At 42.1% G+C, this 19,730-nt stretch overlaps 1 long non-coding RNA gene and 1 pseudogene across 1 annotated transcript; one reads left to right on the top strand and one right to left on the bottom strand.

Moving 5' to 3' along the window:
* Nucleotides 1-29: 29 nt before the first annotated feature.
* LOC118364855 (U3 small nucleolar RNA-associated protein 6 homolog) lies at nucleotides 30-12,625 on the top strand (annotated as a pseudogene).
* LOC127914438 (uncharacterized) lies at nucleotides 12,544-18,896 on the bottom strand. Its single transcript, XR_008088372.1, has 2 exons — nucleotides 18,762-18,896; nucleotides 12,544-18,046 (listed from the first exon to the last, which is right to left on the bottom strand). It is a non-coding gene; the product is annotated as an uncharacterized LOC127914438 (long non-coding RNA).
* Nucleotides 18,897-19,730: the final 834 nt, after the last annotated feature.

Below are 19,730 nucleotides of genomic sequence, written 5' to 3' on the forward strand. Positions count from 1 at the left end.
TTCTCTTGCTTTTCAACGATTTTGCGGGAAATCTTTCCACCCACCGGGCACGATTCGTGAAGCTTGTTTACTTTTCAGCCTAGCCGTTTGCATATTTCTGGTGCCAATTATAAATCAATACACTTGTTGCAGAAACAGTTGTTGCCAAATATGCTCAGTTCTGCACTTGTGCAAACCAGAAAACTGATGATAGGAAATGTACAGTCTATGTTATGTATTTTTATGGTGAATGTAAATGCCGACTATTATAAGTTGCACATGTTTATAATGCAGGGCATAATAATAAAGTTTAAGTTTTTCGCTTGTCAAGCGGATTTTTTTGGTAAATTCACAAGTTTTTGCACGGACTCAGTTGAAGCACGAACCGGAAATACAGCAATCACAACTTCCACACGTGTGAAAGATGCTTTTGGGCTAATTTAGTTCACTATTCTTGTTTTTAAGGAATGCTTTAATAACATTCACAACCGAATTCGGTCAAATTGTAAGCACCAAGTAAGTGACGATGGCTGAAATAGTCCAACAGCGGATCGAGAATCGAATCCCAGAGTTGGAACAGTTGGAGAGAGTCTTTGAAGTTGTATTAAATTCGATTCATCTCCCAATTACAGATCCTTGCTAAAAAGGGCGACAGCTTTAGAATACAAACTGCATCGATTGATCATAACCAAAGTTGACTTCATTGCATACATTCAGGTGTGTGCCGAATACCAGTGAATAAAGATAGAAAATGTGAGAATGGGCAATCAAAAACAAGTACTATACAATGTATTAATTTGTGTTATTTCTTATTTCAGAATGAAATCAATGTCTTAGAGCTGATCAAGAAGAGAAGATCAGTAAGTTTTGAATCTCATATGTAGTAATATATATATATATAAACGCATTTGGTTAATTTAATTTTTTAGGCTACACATTCGCAGGTAAAAGTTGAATTGCGGTATAGGCCTAGAAATAAAGAGAATAACAATTAGGTAGATTAACAAAACAATGAAAGTGATATTGATGAAGCCAGCTTCGGAGAGTTCCTTCACAACTGCGTGTGCCAAGCTCATGGCGGAGACTGTTGCTTCAGGCAACTCACTGGAGTGATGGTGATGCCTGATGATGCATTTCATTTGGCTTGCTGGCCATGATGTTGTCCTCACCCTCTCTGTAGCCTTCCTGTGATGCCAGGTGATGGAGTTGGCTTGGTGGCCCTGATGTCATCATCAGCTCAACTTCTCTGTTGCCTGGACTTGTGCACCCACTTGGGTGATGTCTCTGCAGTTACTATAGCTCAATCCAGAGCAGTAGTCATCCTCATTACGATCACTGCCATTTCCACAATCAATGCAGTCAGGTCTTATAAGGCGGGGCTTAATATAAAGCCTAGCTGTCTGCCTGTCCGACCTCGGAAATAATGTTCCACTTTTTAATTTCAATAGAAGCCGGTGATGAGTCTGCATCTTTTAAATGCAAACGTTAGCAGGCAGCTAGCCAAACAAGCAGATTTGCCATCACTCCATGGGTAAAAACAACCAGATATACAGTTGAAGTCGGGAAGTTTACATACACTTACGTTGGAGTTATTAAAACTAGTTTTTCAAACATTCCACAAATGTCTTGTTAACAAACTATAGTTTTGGCAAGTTGTTTGGGACATCTACTTTGTGCATGACGCAAGTTGAACGTACTTTAGTGCAAAAAGTGCAAATCAATCCCAGAACAACAGCAAAGGACCTTGCGAAGATGCTGGAGGAAATGGGTACAAAAGTATCTATATCCACAGTAAAACGAGTCCTATATCGACATAGCCTGATAGGCCACTCTGCAAGGAAGAAGCCACTGCTCCAAAACCGCCATTAAAAAGCCAGACTACGGTTTGCAACTGCACATGGGGACAAAGATCGTACTTTTTGGAGAAAAGTCCTCTAGTCCGATGAAACAAAAATTAAACTTTATGGGCGTAATGACCATCGTTATGTTTGGAAGAAAAAGGGGGAGGCTTGCAAGCCGAAGAACACCATCCCAACCGCGAGGCACGGGGGTGGCAGCATCATGTTCTGGGGGTGCTTTGCTGCAGGAAGGACTGGTGCACTTCGCAAAATAGATGGCATCATGAGGGAAATTACAGTTGAAGTCAGAAGTTTACATACACCTTAGCCAACTGCATTTAAAACTTCATTTTTCACAATTCCTGACATTTAATCCTAGTAAAAATTCCCTGTCTTAGGTCAGTTAGGATCACCACTTGATTTTAATAATGTGAAATGTCAGAATGATAGTAGAGTGATTTATTTAGGCTTTTATTTCTTTCATCACATTCCCAGTGGGTCAGATGTTTACATACACTCAGTTAGTAATTGGTAGCATTGCCTTTAAATTGTTTAACTTGGGTCAAACGTTTGGGGTAGCCTTCCACAATAAGTTGGGTGAATTTTGTCCCATTCCTCCTGACAGAGCTGGTGTAACTGAATCAGGTTTGTAGGCCTCCTTGCTCGCACACAGTTTTTCAGTTCTGCCCACAAATTTTCTATAGGTTTGAGGTCAGGGCCTTGTGTTGGCCACTCCAATACCTTGACTGTTGTCTTTAAGCCATTTTGCCACAACTTTGGAAGTATGCTTGGGGTGATTGTCGATTTGGAAGACCCATTTGCGACCAAGCTTTAACTTCCTGGCTGATGTCTTGAGATGTTGCTTCAATATATATCAAAAATGTATTTTTACGAAGATTAAATGTCAGGAATTGTTAAACACTTTAGCCAAACACATTCAAACTCAGCTTATGTAAACTTCCGACTTCAACTGTATATCCAATCAACACTCAATGACTTAACAAAAAACCTGATTTAAAAGAAATCTAAAATATGTACAAAATATACAGAGCTCTCTGTTTAGGCTGCCTTACAGTGCCATGGCAACTACAGAATCCACTAATAATAATAATAAATCCACTTTCATTATCATGCTAGAGTTTACAACCAATGAATGACTGCAAGTCATTTGAAGTTCTATGAAATATGGAAATATTGAATATCTGTATCAGGAGTATTTAAAAAAAAAAAATTGTTCCTCATCATGTTTCATTTATAGCGCATCGGCTATCAGTTCAAAAGAGAGGAGATTGAGTTTTCCATCATCTCGAGGATCAACAACATTTTCAGAAGGGCCACAACTAAATGGAAGGTACCATACAAGCCCTATATGACATAGCTATTAGCTACGGGATGTTGAATATTTCAAACAGCGCTAACCAGAAGGTACCAAAGAAGTTAATGGACAGGTCAATAATAAGTTCTCTTTTTGCAGGATGATGTTCAGTTGTGACTCTCTCACATTGCTTTCTGTAAGAAATTGGTAAGTTTAAGTTATCTTGGGTTCTACGTAGAATAAATGTTGTGTTCAGGTGCTGAAACTGTTATTTTTTGTCATCTCCTCAAATGGAACACAAAGGGTGCAATCAGCAAGGTGTTCTCCTCCATGCTCGCCATTCATCCTGAGAAACCAGGTAGATTTATCATCATTATACTATGGTGACATACCACGTCAATGGCATATGTCCTTGTAATAAACACTGAGTGTACAAAACATTAAGGAACGCATTGTTGCACCCCCTTTTGCCCTCACAACAGCCTCAATTCGTCGGGGCATGGACTAATACAAGGTGTCGAAACTGGTCCACAGAGATGCTGGCCCATGTTGACTCCAATGCTTGCCATTGTCAAGTTGGCTGGATGTCCTTTGGGTGGGGAACCATTCTTGATACACACAGGAAACTGTTGAGTGTAGAAAAACTCAGCAGTGGTGCAGTTCATGACACACTCAAACCGGTGCGCCTGGCACCTACTACCATACCCCGTTCAAAGGCACTTAAATATTTTGTCTTGCCCATTCACCCTCTGAATGGCACACATACACAGTCCATGTCTCAATTGTCTCCAGGCTTAAAAATCCTTCTTTAGCTTGTCTCCCCCACTTCATCTACACTGATTTTTGAAGTGGATTTAACTGGTGACATCAATAAGGGATCATAGCTTTCACCTGGCCAGTCTATGTCATGGAAAGAGCAGGTGTTCCTAATGTTTTGTACACTCGGTATATAATGTATGCCATATAGCATTTATCCAAAGCGACTTAGTCATGCGTGCATACATTCTACGTATGGGTGGTCCTGTGAATCAAACCCACTACCCTGGCCTTACAAGCGCCGTGCTCTACCAACTGAGCTGCAAAGGACCCCTATATACACACTACACAGGGTCCTATCATTGCCCCAGTTGTTTGAGTGGATGACGGAGCCTCGTCAGCGGAATCATTGATTGCCTCTCCTTTCTCCAGCCCTGTGGATCATGGCTGCAAAGAGCGAGCTGGAGGACAGAAACTCGTCAGAGAGCGCCAGACACCTGTTCCTGCGTGCCCTGCTCTACCAGGAGGTACGGAGTGGCATTTGATTTTCAATGAATTGAAGAATTGCCATATTAGGCTCGAAGCTAAGATGCTATGGAAATCTAAGTGCTGTGGTAGCTGAATGCACATAAAAGGCCTAAATGTAGTGGGACCACTGTTAAAACCCCCAGGATGTTTGATACCCGTGTCTCTATCGGAACAGTGCTTCCATATGGAGCTGTTGCACGCTGAGAAATTGGGGAAGCAACAGAAGGAGCTGGAGCATGCTGAGATGGACGTGGTGAGTACACACACACACCTTTTTGAGTCTCTCCTTTTTCTGGACTGGGTCACTGATTGTCCTCTTCGCTCTACAGGGAGGGTACGAGTTCTCCCCTGAGATCGTCACAGTGCAATCCGTTTAGTCACCAAAGCCCCATATACTACCCACCATTGCGACCTGTACGCTCTCGTTGGCTGGCCCTCGCTTCACACTCGTCGCCAAACCCACTGGCTCCATGTCATCTACAAGACCCTGCTAGGTAAAGTCCCCCCTTATCTCAGCTCGCTGGTCACCATAGCATCTCCCACCTGTAGCACACGCTCCAGCAGGTATATCTCTCTAGTCACCCCCAAAACCAATTATTTCTTTGGCCGCCTCTCCTTCCAGTTCTCTGCTGCCAATGACTGGAACGAACTACAAAAATCTCTGAAACTGGAAACACTTATCTCCCTCACTAGCTTTAAGCACCAACTTTCAGAGCATCTTACAGATTACTGCACCTGTACATAGCCCACCTATAATTTAGCCCAAACAACTACCTCTTTCCCAACTGTATTTAATTTATTTATTTATTTTGCTCCTTTGCACCCAATTATTTTTATTTCTACTTTGAACATTCTTCCATTGCAAAACTACCATTCCAGTGTTTTACTTGCTATATTGTATTTACTTTGCCACCATGGCCTTTTTTGCCTTTACCTCCCTTCTCACCTCATTTGCTCACATTGTATATAGACTTGTTTATACTGTATTATTGACTGTATGTTTGTTTTACTCCATGTGTAACTGTGTGTCGTTGTATCTGCTTTGCTTTATCTTGGCCAGGTCGCAATTGTAAATGAGAACTTGTTCTCAACTTGCCTACCTGGTTAAATAAAGGTGAAATAAAATAAAATGCATAAAATCGTGAGTGGCAAACTGGCCGAGGTGGTGTACAGAGATGCTACTGGGAAAATCCAAGGTGAGCTGTTTTCCATTGCGTTGTATTTATTCTATGCCATTTGTATTGCCTAACAGTCATCTATCTGTATGTCTACTTTGGTTATTAAGAGAGTAGAGAGTAGAGACAGTGTTTTGGAGATGTTCATGGATGTCTCTGTGCTGTCCACAGGAGCTGATTTCATCCTGTCTCTTTTGACCATCGCCGCCATCTTTGACTTCACTAAAGAACTACAGGACACCATTATACAAGAGTAAGGCTACATTTTGGGTTGCTGATCTCCCTGTGTCCATTTTTCAACATGACACAAGACACACTGACCATGCTGAATGTCCTGTCCCCAGCCTGCAGAGCAAATACACATACAACTCACTGACGTGGGACTTCATGGCCAGGCGGGAGCTGGAGGCGACGGTGGGGGAGGAGCTTCAGACAGCCAAGGGGCGGGCCTCTGACATCGCCAGGAGAGAGGAGCGCTGCTGCCAGGTCTACGAGGAGGGCCTCAACAGCCTCAACACAGGTACGTACACACAACAAACAGGAATGCACACCTCAACACAGGTACGTACGTACACACAACCAACACAGGTTAGACACAAACGCAACACATTACAAACACAAGACACATCACAAAACTTTAAAAAACAAATTCCATTTGAGATGTTGAAACCGTAATATCAACTGGTTATATTATATTGCGGAACACAATGTTAAAAAAGGCAGTAACCTCAGCGGTGGCGCTTGCTTGTAGAATCAAAAGGACTATATTAAGATGGGTTGAGTAAATAAATCTGAAATTGAAATGGCCCCATATCTATTCAGTCAATAAAAAAACAAGCCGTTTGAGAATCCTTCATTGAAACAGTAATGAGCGGTGTGTTAACTGCTCTGGCGGGATCTCACCGCCGCTTTTCAGTGACAATAGATGCGGTGCGAGATTGCTGCTGCTTGTCCCCCCTCCGAGAATGTTTCTTTGCGCTTGATTAAGCATATGATTTCTCATGGTGATAGTTGTGCTATGGTAGGAGAGCTTGATATTTGCATTGCAAACTATGCAATATACTTCCAACCTTTACTGCGTTTGGCCGCCATGCTGATAGTGCCCATTTCACGCTATGTGCCTGAACCCCCCCCCCCCTGAAAATGTATTTCAGAAGAACAGAATAGCATATTAGCAGCTGAAAAATCCTCTGATTTTCGTGGCAACCAGCAAAACTCTTGTTTTCACACTGGATTGCATATAGAAACTTTCACTCCACGCATCAACCACTGTTTGAGAAGCATCCTCTCGCTGCGTGACGGGTCATATTTCACTCAAACTGTATGACATGGTGTCTCCAAACCTGTTTCCTGCCGCTACCCAGTGCTTCATTTGGGAAACCAAGTGAAATCTGTTCAGGAACATCAATAATCCCATTTTTCACAACAAAACATATTTCATTAAACTGCAGACGGCTCCTCTCTCTGCTCGCTGGAGAAAGGAATGAAGGAGAGAGGAGGAAATGGAAACGCACGGTGGTGAAATATTCTGTAGCGAAAGGTAATTATTATCTGCCTATTAATTATGAAAAATATAAAAAATGCCATATTATTAGGTTATTCAAAATCCTAATAATATCAAATACAGATTCACTATAATTGTAGGCTAACTATACTCTGTAAGCTGCTCTGCACAATCAATGAACCAACACATGGCCGCGGCCAGTGTTCCCCAACCGTGGTACCCCGAGTACCCCAAACAGTACACATTTGTATTGTAACCCTGGACAAGCACACCTGATTCAGCTTGTCAGCTAATCATCAAGCCCTCAATGAGATGAATATATGGTGTGTTTGTCCATGTGTACTGCTTGAAACATCTTGGAATTACAGACTCAGACAGGGGATGAAAATGTCAGTGAAGACCCTTGCCAGTTGGTCAGCGCATGCTTGGAGTACATGTCCCGGTTAATCCGTGTGGCCCTGTGAATGTTAACCTGTTTAACGGTCTTACTCACATCGGCAGCGGAGAGCGTGATCACAAAGTCCTCCGGGAAAAGCTGATGCTGTCATGCATGTTTCAGTGTTACTTTCCTCGAAGCGAGCATAGAAGTAATTTAGCTTGTCTTGTAGGCTCGTGTCACTGGGCAGCTATCGGCTGTGTTTCTCTTTGTTGTCTGTAATAGTTTGCAAGCCCTGCCTCATCCGACGAGGGTCGGAGCCAGTGTTCAAGGGGTATGTCAATCTCCCCAGGGTGGCAGTAATACGTTGAGAGATTGTCCGCAAAGGGTTCCTCCTCTTTCCATCCCCCACTGAAGCTGTTTCATCCAGCTCCTGCCACAAGTGGTGTTCATCTGCCCAAATGTATTTCTGCAGGCATGGATGTGCTATGGCACCTGGCATCAGCAGAATAATATTGTGTGGAGGACTGAGGTTCTTCCAAATTTTGAAAGTGTTATTTTGTAAATGTAATTGTTTGATCCACCACGACCATGTTTTCCACTCCGTTTCAATCTGCTGTTGAGCTTCTGCAAATTGATCGACCCCAGCGAGGTCGAACAATGTGGTCTACATTTTGCATTCATGTCAGAGTGATTAGAGGGACAATGGAGCGCTTGAGTACCAGGCCATTAGCGTTCTGACATCGTTAACGAGTTGGGTACGACCAACATGTCGGCGCCTTTTCATGTAGTGGGAGCATAGGAGGAGAGTACCGTCAACGTTCACGTGGAATTTGACTGTGGTCATGACTCATGACTGCCGGTCACCGCAACAACCCTAGTGATGGGTGGTCTCTCTGCTGTGTTCCAGAGGCCATGTGGGCGTGCTACGTGTCCTTCTGCCTGGAGAGGTTCAAGAGGAAAACCGACGTCCGGGAGCTGCTGAAGGAGAAGGTTAACATTTCAAACCATGACAATCATTGCTGATGAGCACTTTTTTTGTTTTTGTGAAGAATATTGATAGAATATTGATGATCTAGTGTTAATGTGACTGGTATATTAGTGAAATGAGTGTATGGTTTTCTAAGACTGAAATCTGACCTGTGTGTGTGTGTGTGTGTGTGTGTGTGTGTGTGTGTGTGTGTGTGTGTGTGTGTGTGTGTGTGTGTGTGTGTTGGCATCGGCATCCCTCAGAGGCAGGAGAGGCTGCTGGCAGTGCTTCAGCGTGCTCACGACTCCTCACTGCTGCAGTAGGACTTCTACAAGAACTGGGTAAGAAGATGTCTTATGGCAAGAGTAAATCTAGGACAGCAAGTGTATAAACATAGGCTTTCTAATGTACAAGCACACAGCATAGAAACCAATAGGATACACGAGGTTGACAAACATGTAACGGTTTGCTGTGCCTGTGTCCCTCCATCGGTCGGTTCAGCTGCAGGTCTTACTCTCATCGGGAGACTCGGAGCAGACCGCTGCGGTTGCCATGGCAGCCACCCAGCGCCACAGACAATCTGTGGACGTGTGGTGCCTGGCCCTGCAGACGATGGTGCGTCTGGGGAGTGGCGCCACAGGCAAGCTATTCCAGGACGCCCTGACACATGCGAATCCCAAGGTACACACACACTCACAGTCACTATGGGCTGCTGTGAAAGTGGGGCAGCTCCAACTCTGTCCCAGATAATTTCCTACAGCATATTAACTTCCTCAAATGACTGCTATTCCCTGCTAGAAAGCAGTTCCAATATGACTGGAAGGGCTCAATTCAATCAAACCCACAGTGCAGTATTTACATGGTAGTTCCTTTTCCTGCGGTCAAATGACATGATAGAATGGCTTCAGGTACTGTTAAACCCCATTACTAATACCAGGGAGACTTTCCTTACAGGTAAATTCTTCAGGTACTGTAAAAACCTATAACTAATATCAGGTAGACTCAAATGACTTTTAGTTGATTTCATGTTCATAGGCGTTGAACTGACGTCTGTGCCCAGTGGGTAGTATGTAGTAGAGCTGGGATGATAAACCAATCAATTATCGACACCAACCATACCGATCCCTTATCGCAGGTATTTTGCTGATATCGTCATGAAAAGTAGCCTATCTTAGAGAAATGTGATAAGATAGTTTGCTAATGTGGGTGATTGTTTATGGGACAATTGATGGCTACAGTCAAACTAGTAGTAGTAGTTTAAAGGAAGAAAAGAAACAAGTGGTGCACACCGTTATAAACGGATCCAATTTATTGTTATTTTATCAATTCAGGCAATTTATTGCAATATGGCTCTTGTAGATTGTCTTTCATTGTTATGACGGGTGTTGCGCAATATAAGGGGCAGCTCACGGGAAGGGGCTGACTGTGTGATGTAATTATGTAGTCAAAGACATTGTTGATCCGGGGTGTGAGTTGCGAAATAATATGGGCTCAGTGGGATTGTCTCTGGAATGTAAAAAAACAAACATTTTGACTAAGATTTATGGGGGGGTATCTTATAAAAATGTTTGGAGCATCAGAGTGTGCAAGCCGTACTTACCAGTAACACATTTTCCAGCCCAGCAACCCATGAATATATTTTATTTGTTAAAATAGCATCTTACCTGATGTTAACTACCCTGGTCTTGTCTGTTGACAGTCGAGTTTGCCCCTGTGGCAGCTGCAGGTGGAATGGAGCATGACATCACAGAGCCCAGAGGAAACTGAAGCCCTGTTTCAGGTACAGAACCAAGCCCAACCTCTCAAAAATTACATTAGTTTATCACATTTTAATACAATACCAGTTTGCATTTGTCATAATTCAAAGCACTGTCCAGACAGTGCTTTGACCAAGCTTTTTCTGGTTCTATGTCGTTCTTACCCTCCATTGTGTCAGTGCAAAAGCAGTAGTGCCTCAAAGGCTGCGTTTACATCGGCAGGTCAATTCTGATCGTTTGACCAATCACATCAGATATTTTTCAGAGCTGTTCTGATTGGTCAAAATACAAATGTATGTAAACGCAGCCATATTTCCCTACATACAATGTTGTCTGGTTGGATGAGAATTAGTTGTAACAGTTTGTTTTTTCCTCTGCTCTCAGAGAGGTCTGCTGTCTGTGGTTCCTGCCGTTTCCATGGAGATAAAGGAGAAGTACCTTGACTGGTCCTACAGGGCCGGAGGCTACAAGAAAGCCAGGAAGACCTTCACAAGGTACTGAATATTAATAGTAATATTATATTATTCATTTCTCACCAGTTCTGCATTGTGAAGGCCAAATCAGTAAAATGACGACTGTAATTCACAGTTATTTTGTACAAGGTAACCCCGTTTAGATGACGACTTATTAATATGCATTTGAGTTCAGCATTTTGAAGAAGGAAAAACAACGTTGGACCTTCTCTTATTTTCCAGTTTGCATGAGAGCCGGCCCTTCTCCAAGGCCTTTTTCACCCGAATGGTCCAGATGGAGAAAGATCAAGTGAGTCGAGTCACAATGTATGGGGAAACGAGAACCAATCAAAATCAAATGTATTTATAAAGCCCTTCTTACATCAGCTGATATCTCAGTGCTGTACAGAAACCCAGCCTAAAACCCCAAACATCAAGCAATGCAGGTGTAGAAGCACGGTGGCTAGGAAAAACTCCCGAGGAAGGCCAGAACCTAGGAAGAAACCTAGAGAAGAACCAGGCTATGAGGGGTGGCCAGTCCTCTTCTGGCTGTGCCGGGTGGAGATTATGACAGAACATGGCCAAGATGTTCAAATGTTCATAGGTGACCAGCATGGTCAAATAATAATAATCACAGTGGATGTCGAGGGTGCAACAGGTCAGCACCTCAGGAATAAATGTCAGGTGGCTTTTCGTAGCCGATCACATTCAGAGTATCTCTACCACTCCTGCTGTCTCTAGGACCTACTGAAGAGATGAGTCTTCAGTAAAGACTTAAAGGTTGAGACCGAGTTTGCGTCTCTCACATGGGTAGGCAGAAAATATCATAAAAATGGAGCTCTATAGGAGAAAGCCCTGCCTCCAGCTGTTTGTTTAGAAATTCTAGGGACACTAAGGAGGCCTGCGTCTTGTGACCGTAGCGTTTGTGTAGGTATGTACGGCAGGACCAAATCGGAAAGATAGTCCATGCTCAGACAAATATATGTTTCAACCAACCAAGGCATCGTCTCAAACTAGACTGTTGTTCCAATATTTCCACACATTGTTGTGGCTTCATGTACAAAATGTTGCATAAAGGGTTTAACTATTCACACTAATGTTAGGATTTTTGTAATTCTGTTTCCAGATCTGTTTGTGCTGCATAGCCAACGGGCTATGGTCATTGGCAAGGCTGTTGTACTAACTGGAATGGTGTGACTGTTCTTTTAGGAGACTTCCAAGATGAGCAACCTGACGGACTTCTATGAGAGAGCCCTGAGGGAATTTGGCTCCACAGATGATGGTGAGATTCTGAAAAGCTCATTCCAAGCAGCCCATTTCAAATAAGTCCCACCGGGATTTTTGCATGTCAGTTGCTACACTTAACAACTCAAAGACTTCCAATAGGCCAGTAGAAGAATGAACAAGACATACGTGGTTGGAACTACAGGTTTTGCAGGCTTTTATTCCAGCCCAACATTAACACACCTGAATCAACAGCAACTTTGATTAGCTGATTTGAGGTGTTTTAGTATGGCATGAGTATAAACCTTTACTTCCATGTAGTTTTCTGGGATAAAGTAAGTTGAGATGGTCACTCAGGACTGTCTGTATGGCTTTTTCCCTCCAGATCTGTGGCTGGAGTACATCCGAGAGGAGCTTGGGCCCAGCGGCCAGCCAGAAGGCTGTGGGAAGATCCACTGGAGAGCCATGAAGCTGCTGGAGGGGGAGAGTGTGGAGAGATTCACTGCCCAGTAAACCCTGCTGCAGACTGGACACATCTAGAACACACTTTATATGATCGAGTTCAATTTGTACTTTACATTTCCTTGTATTTTGTATTCAACGTGGTGTTTCATACAAGTTTACAACTTTAATCATTTTATTTTTTGAAGAGTTATGTTCATGTACACATCAGTGAAAATAACATTTATTACGTATTTACAAAACATGAATCTTGTCGCTGTTAACTTGAAATAAAAGCATCCCTACAGTCTCCTTGGTCAGGGTGTTTCTACAGTGTTCCATCTGTAGGTCAATATCACACATTGTAGCACATGGGATTATCGTTCTTCTGTTTCAATAACCAGTGCGTCACATGACTACTTAAATACATGTGAGTATTATGAGCATAACGACCCCTAACTTGCTTCCTCAGATTGGAGCCTAGGGATAGCAGTAGATCCACCGACCAACCAGTGCTCTGCAAAACCTTTTCTTGATTAGTGTTAACAGATTCAGCTCTATACAAGACATTTATCTGCAGGCAGAACATTGCACTCTCCTGTACCTTAGTACAGACCCCTTGACTTTTTCCACATTTTGTTACATTACAGCCTTCTTCAAAAATGTAAATAGTTTTTTTCCTCAACAATCTACACACAATACCCCATAATGACAAATCAAAAACAGGTGTTTAGAAATTGTTGATAATTTATAGAAAATAAAAGTGAAATATTGCATTTACATAAGTATTCAGATCCTTTACTCAGTACTTTTGTTGAAGCACCTTTGGCAGCGATTACAGACTTGAGTCTTCTTGGGTATGTTATTTGTCACATGCACCGAATACAACAGGTGTAGGTAGACGTTACAGTGAAATGCTTACTTACAAGCCCCTAACCAACAATGCAGTTAAAAAATATGAATAAGAAATAAAAGGAACAAGTAATTAAAGAGCAGCAGTAAAATATGGGGAGTTTCTCCCATTCTTTTCTGCAGATCCTCTCAAGCTCTGTCATGTTGGATGGGGAGCGTTGCTGCACAGCTATTTCCAGGTCTCCAGAGATGCTCGATTGGGTTCTGGCTGGGACATTCAAGGACATTCAGACCTGAAGCCACTCCTGCGTTGTTTCTGCTGTGTGCTTAGGGTCGTCGTCTTGTTGGAAAGTGAACTTTCGCCACAGCCTGAGGTCCTGAGTACTCTGGAGCAGGTTTTCATTAAGGATCTCTCTGTACTTTGCTCTGTTCATCTTTGCCTCGATCCTGACTAGTCTCCCGGTCCCTGGCACTGAAAAACATCCCCACAGCATGATGCTGCCACTACCATGCTTCACCGTTGGGATGGTGCCAGGTTTCCTCCAGATGTGAAACTTTGCATTCAGGCCAAAGAGTTCAATCTCGGTTTCATCAGACCAGAAGATTTTGTTTCTCATGGTCAGAGTTTTTGGGTGCCTTTTGACACACTCCAAGCGGGCTGTCATGTGCCTTTTACTGAGGAGTGGCTTCCGTCTGGCCACTCTACCACAAAGGCTTGCTTCGTGGAGTGCTACAGAGATGGTTGTCCTTCTGGAAGGTTCTCCCATCTCCACAGAGGTACTCTAGAGCTCTGTCAGAGTGACCATTGGGTTCTTGGTCACCCCCCTGACCAGGGCCCTTCTCCCCCGATTGCTCAGTTTGGCGGGGCGGCCAGCTCTAGGAAGAATCTTGGTGGTTCCAAACTTCTTCCATTTAAGAATGATGGAGGCCAGTGTGTTCTTGGGACTTTCAATGCTGTAGGAATTTTTTTGGTACCCTTCCCCAGATCTGTGCCTCGACACAATCTTATCTCTGAGCTCTACGGTCAATTCCTTTGACCTCATGGCTTGGTTTTTGCTCTGACATGCACTGCCAACTGTGGGATGTTATATAGACAGGTGTGTGCCTTTCCAAATCATGTCCAATCAATTGAATTTACCAAAGGTGGACTACTACAAAATAATTTGTAGAAACATCAAGGATTGTCAATGGAAACAGGATGCACCTGAGCTCAATTTTCAAGTGTCATAGCAAATGGACTGAATAATAAGGTATGTTTTTCATTTATTTTTTTATTAACGAAAAATACTAAGAACTTGTATTTGCTTTGTCATTCTGGGGTATTGTGAGTAGATTGCTGAGGAAATGTTTTTATTTAATCCATTTTAGAATAAGGCTGAAGGCACTGTATATTCACACAAAGATCCATGAGATCATTAAATGTTGTATTGCCATGGAGGCCTTTCTCACATTTGATTTACCTGAAACATTTCACTGAGGCCCATTTTAGCAATCTGAACAAGATGATAGGGCAAACATTGTGTATTCGTCATATATTGTAGCAAGTGTACAATTTAAATGGATTAAACAACATTCATGGATTCTTTTTTTTAAGGCCTACAATGTGTTTAATACCCTTTTAATGATGAGTGCAAGCATTACTGAAAATGAAGCATTTATAAACAATGTACCAAAACATTCAGGTTGATTCACATTTTACAGGTAAGGATGCCTCTAATTACTCTTTCCAGTGACGTAACCTTCACAGCTGTAGCCATGTTCAACTAACGCCACGGAATGCCACTACAAAGTCTTGCATTACAAGACCATCTACATTTATTTATTTTAGTCATCAAATAAACATGCTTTAAAGTTGTTTTATCAAATAACATGTACTGTACTAAATGGCATTCATGACGACCAGTGTATTGACCTTTGAATGCTTCACAGAAACTCTCCTTCTCCTACAGAGTAATTCATAGAACCTTGAGGCCAGTTTTCGACAACAAATAAGGCTTCTTGAGAATCCATTCAGTCCGTCCCATGATATTCCACTCTCCCTCACTGGGTGATATAATAGTTAACGTCTAAGTGAACGCTTTCATCTTCATGACCAAGACTTCCAATTATATTGAAGAGGGAATCCCCAGTTTACAGTTTTCCCATGCATCATACAGGCGGGATAAGCAATTAGTGCCAACATGAAAACCTATCTAACTAATACTGTTATTCCATCTGAGGAGTGAAACCACTTGAGGCATATTAAGGCAGGAAAACCTAATGATAGTTAGCATCCCTTTAGTGCGCTATTAGATTACAGTCTGCAGGTTGAGGTATCTCTGTGGTTTTAGCATCGCCACATCCAGAGATGGGCAGTATTCCTGTTACATGTGTTTGAAATGTAAATTACTTTGGAATATTTTGTCATTTGCATTTCACCGGCCTGAACTACAATCCAATGTAGTTTGTAACAAGATACTTTCGAGACCTGTCATTTATATTTTCAAAATGCAAAATCATTTTCTATACTATTTTTTATTTTATAGCGGTTCAACATTTGGTGGCCCCCTTTCACCCTGCATCGGTATCAGAAGTCACGGCACTATGGTGTTATATGAGTGTCTGCTGAGTGAACATGTAAATGTAAAAAAATGTCCACCTGCAAAGCATGGTGGGTATTATTGATGAGCTCCACCCACAAAATGAGGCCAATAATAATACCCAGTGTGCTTTGCAATTGTTCATTTTTACATTTAGGTCATTTAGCAGACATTTATCCATAGCGACTTACAGTCAGTGCATTCAACCAAGGTAGATAAACAACCACATATTACAGTCATAGCAAGTTAAATGTTGTTGATTTTGTTTCCGTTACTAAGACTATTGTTGTAGTGAAGGCGTGTACTTGCAAATGTATTTTGTATTAAAAAATAAATCTTTCTAAATACAATACTTTGCAAAAGTAATTTGTATTTTAGTTTGATACATTGGTCTTTAGAGTAGAGGCCCACCGATTTAATTGGGGCCAATTTCAAGTCTTCATAACAATTGGTAATCAGCATTTATGGACGCCGATGACATTGCAATCCACGAGGAAATGGTGTGACAGGCTGACCACCTGTTACGCGTGTGCAGCAAGGAGCCAAGGTAAGTTGCTAGCTAGCATTAAACTTACCTTATAAAAAAACAATCAATCTTCACATAATCACTAGTTAGCTACACATGGTTGATGATATTACTAGGTTAACGAGCTTGTTCTGCGCTGCATATAATCAATGTGGTGGCTGTTAATTTATCATCGAATCACAGCCTACTTCAACCACACCAAACGGGAGATGATTTAACAAAAGCTCATTGCCGAAAAAAGCACAATCTTTGCACAAATGTACCTAACCATAAGCATCAACACCTTTCTTAAAATCAATACACAGAAGTATATATTTTAAAACCTGCATATTTAGTTATAAGAAATTCATGATAGCAGGCAATATTAACTAGGGAAATTGTGTCACTTCTCTTGCGTTGTGCAAGCAAAGTCAGGGTATATGCAACAGTTTGGGCCGCCTGGCTCGTTGCAAACTAATTTGCCAGAATTTTACATAATTATGACATAACAGCAATGTTTAGACTTAGGGTTGCCACCCGTTCGATAAGTCTGACTGAGCGCTGGTAGGCAGCAGCAGGCTAGTAAGCATTCATTCAAACTTTACTGTGTTGGCCAGCAGCTCTTAGCAATGTTGGAGGCACAGCGCTGTTTATGACTTCAAGCCTACTCCTGAGATTAGGCTGGCAATACTAAAGTGCCTATTAAAACATCCAATAGTCAAAGGTATATGAAATACAAATGGTATAGAGAGAAATAGTCGACGCGTCATAATTTCTATAATAACTACAACCAAAAATGTATTAACTGGGAATATTGACCCACCAGCTTTCATATGTTCTGAGCAAGGAACTTAAATGTTAGCTTTTTTACATGGCACATACTGCACTTTTACTTTTTTCTCCAATACTGTGTTTTTGCATTATTTTAACCAAATTGAGTTTGTTTCATTATTTATTTGAGACTAAATGGATTTTATGTATGTATTTTATTAAGTTAAAATAAGTGTTCATTGTTCATTCAGTATTGTTGTAATTGTCATTATTATAAATATATAAATATATATATATACCAATAAAAGCCGATACCAATTATCTGCTTTTATTGGTCCTCCAATAATCGGTATCGGCGTTGAAAAATCATAATCGGTCGACCTCTACTTTAAAGTAACTTGTATTTGTAAAAAGATACATTTTGATGCATCTTCTGCCCATGTCTTCTTCCATTGGTGCAAAGCGAGTGAAACTATTGACTCACTGAGACACACAGTGTCCAGCAACACCTCCGCAGTAGAATGATACAATTGGCAGTCGAGATAAAGGCCAAATAGTCAAAAACTTTTCTAGTAGCCAAAATCCCTTATTAATCATGTCCTGCCCCATCTCATCCATGTAGGTCTGGATGACTTTCCAGACCCACACTCTCAATGCTTCTGATCACTATGGTAATCCAGTGTTGTCCTCAAAACTTGCCTCCTGGGCCCTGCGTGGCTTCTCCTTCCTCACTCCCCCTCAGTGCTTCCTCAACAGTATGTAGGTGAAGAGCACCACCACTCCAGCGGTCAGCGCTGCGATGACACACTGGTGGATGGTGGTGACGGTCTCCAGCGTGTGGATGCGCTCCTCCATGGCGCTGGTGTGGATGTAGTCATAGACGGAGGCACCGATGCTCCACACCGCCCACGCGGCATCCACCAGTGCCTTCATAGTGGGGGAGACCATTTGGGTGCTGCAGGGCGCCGCTGGAGCTGGACCCCAGCCTCATCTGCCGCTCACGGGCCCCACTACACGGCCCTCACTGGGGGGGAAGGAGAGATAGGTACACACAGGGCACACTATTGTGACCTCTGACCCCTTAAATGGAGGTAATATGGCTAGTTGGAAAGGGGAAACCGAAGTAGCACTACATACAGGCTCTTTGAGCTAGTTCTCCTGACAGGTGATATATCTGTGATTGTTCAGGCAACTTATCAATAGGATATTCATTCATCATCCACAACATGTTATGATTGCAGTATTTTTTAGAATAGGTATCATTCTCATCTTTGTCAGAATGACCAGCTGTTATGTAGCCTCCCAGACAAACACCAGCTGACTGACTGACATCAGCGCACAAAGATAGCCTGTTGGTCACTCCTGACAATCTTCATCTTAGTAAATATGGAACTTTGCGATGGAATAAAACGATGCACGTGAAAATCTCATTTGATTAGTGATGGGTTCCCCATGAGAAAACATTTCGAAACTGGGACCAATTTGAATAGCCTATGTGCGAAAATCGAGGCGACACATTCCTAAATGTCTATGGCTGCCAGTGGTATTTAGCAAATATATAACAGGACGGGACAAAGGAAGGAGATAAAATAATATTGATTTGCGATCATTTACTTGGCCAAAACAAGAGCTTTTATAATTTAAAAAAACGCATCAACATCATCCTTCGGTCGAAACTCAAGCCAAAATTCGCCAGCGCGACATCATGCGACTATTACACACAAACGAATAATACTCACCAAGGGATTGGCAATGTTATGCAAATCGTTGTTGGAATAAGGATGAACATCCGTATCTGTGGTTTATGAAAATTATTATACAGTTTAGAACAAGTCGGTGTTGCAACTGTGACATTGCTCCTGCGTAAATGCGTCATTACGCACAGAAAGTAGGGCGTGCTCTATAGTCCTGTTCATTCTTGTTACGACAATAATCCTCAACTATTTGCCACGTGGAGTCGCACCACACCACCAAAAGAAGTAAGAGCGCAAGGGAAATTATGGGCCAATATAATAATCATATAAAATCGTAGTATTGGCTAGTGCCATGCTTACATACAGTATAAGATGTCTCTTAATAACGGTCACTATGTATATTAGGGTATAATATGCCAATTTGATGACATTATTATGTGGGTTAAATAAATGTATAATTCGTATGAGAAAGAAACCACAGGAATGTATCCATTTTTCTTTCGTTGTGTTGTCAATAGTGCGCCGACTTCTATGAATGTCTACTCCATCAATATTAGCCTATAACAATATCAGTCAAGTGCTGCGCCCAACCTTGGCAATGGAAACCTATAACTTGGAGACATGTCGAAGTGACGCGCTCAAAATAACCAGGTTACCACTTAGCAGAATCCCATTTTGGGGAGGTCCCAGCACGAGGGCGCAACACCATATATCAAATCCTTTCAGCTCTTGGCGATGTCGTGGTCATATAGCCTACGACTGGGCAATAACATCAGCAAGTCCGTTTACAGAGAATGGATATTTTGAGAACTGTCGGCGGTGCGTAGCGCACCGGGGTCGCTCAGACTGGGAAACATCGCATTTATCCATGAAAAGAAGCTTAGGAGAATCACTGGCATCGTGGCACGAGTGCTACACTGTTGCGTTTTTCTTATTTAGGAGAAAACATTTCAAGTTATTTTGAAAGAAAATTGTGCAATTCGTCCCCAAGGATATTCTTTCTAAATTTGGGGA

This window comes from Oncorhynchus keta, chromosome 32 (genome assembly GCF_023373465.1).
Source record: "Oncorhynchus keta strain PuntledgeMale-10-30-2019 chromosome 32, Oket_V2, whole genome shotgun sequence".
NCBI lineage: Eukaryota > Metazoa > Chordata > Actinopteri > Salmoniformes > Salmonidae > Oncorhynchus > Oncorhynchus keta.